A 1,211-nucleotide genomic window follows, 5' to 3' on the forward strand; every position below is an offset into this window, starting at 1 on the left:
AGGGATGAAAAGGCCCATGTCCTCAAGTGCCTTTTTGTTCTGAGATATTTAAATTTCTTAAATTCTAACACTTGAGAAAAATAACCTTCTATAAGGATAAATCCATTTTATAGGTGTGCTGATATTTGTCTGCATGGGGTTGGCATCCAGACTCCAGGTACTCTCAGTGGCACCTGGCCTTTCGTTGATACCATTTTCTCCCCTCAGTGACCACACACAGGAGGGCTAACAGGATGATGGCATTTCTGTTTCCTTCTATACAATACTTTACTAGTGCTCATCAGTTGTGTTTAGCCCAGGAATACTTGTCAATCAAAAGCTGACAAGCAATGTATACAAAAAATCACGACCATCAAGTTGTTGACACCAATCATGGGGCTGGGAGTAAATGCATGAGAGGATAAGGTAAGGAGGCACAGTGATGACAGAAAATATTTCCACATTTGTTTCCCCCTAACCTGTGAAGAAAGCTGAGTGCTGAAGAATTGATGCTTTTGAACTGTAGTGTTGGAGAAGACTCTCCTTGGACTGCAAGGTGATCCAACCAGTCCATCCTAATGGAGATCAGTCCTGGGTGTTCTTTGGAAGGAATGATGCTAAAGCTGAAACTCCAATACTTTGGCCACCTCAAGCGAAGAGCTGATTCCTTGGAAAAGACTCTGATGCTAGGAGGGATTGGGGGCAGGAGGAGAAGGGGACGACAGAGGATGAGATGGCTGGATGGCATCACCAACTCGATGGACATGAGTTTGGGTAAACTCTGGGAGCTGGTGATGGACAGGGAGGCCTGGCGTGCTGCAATTCATGGGGTTGCAAACAGCTGGACACAACTGAGCGACTGAACTGAACTGAACCGAACCTGAGTTCCATGCTTGGTTATTGTGGTGACATTCTTCTTGGGTCTGCTGTCCAAGGCCAAGGTAGTGTTTCCTTAGATAAACCAGAGCAACTCCTTCTCCTGCCTAAAAATAGAAACCTGCCTAAAAATCAGGAATCCACCTGACCTGCTATTTCCCAGGGGTCAGCCTGAGGGAGAAGCAGGGTCAGCTTACCCAGGGCTACCAAGTGTGAGTGCCTTTCTGGCTGACCTCCACAGCTGCCCCAGGCCCAACTTCTAACTCTTATCCACCATTTGGCACCTCTTTGACCCAGGCCATCTCAACAGACCAGAACCAAAACCAAGCTAAGGAAGGAAGCAGGGAGGAGGCAGA

This window comes from Capra hircus, chromosome 3 (assembly GCF_001704415.2).
Source record: "Capra hircus breed San Clemente chromosome 3, ASM170441v1, whole genome shotgun sequence".
NCBI classification, from domain to species: Eukaryota; Metazoa; Chordata; class Mammalia; order Artiodactyla; family Bovidae; genus Capra; species Capra hircus.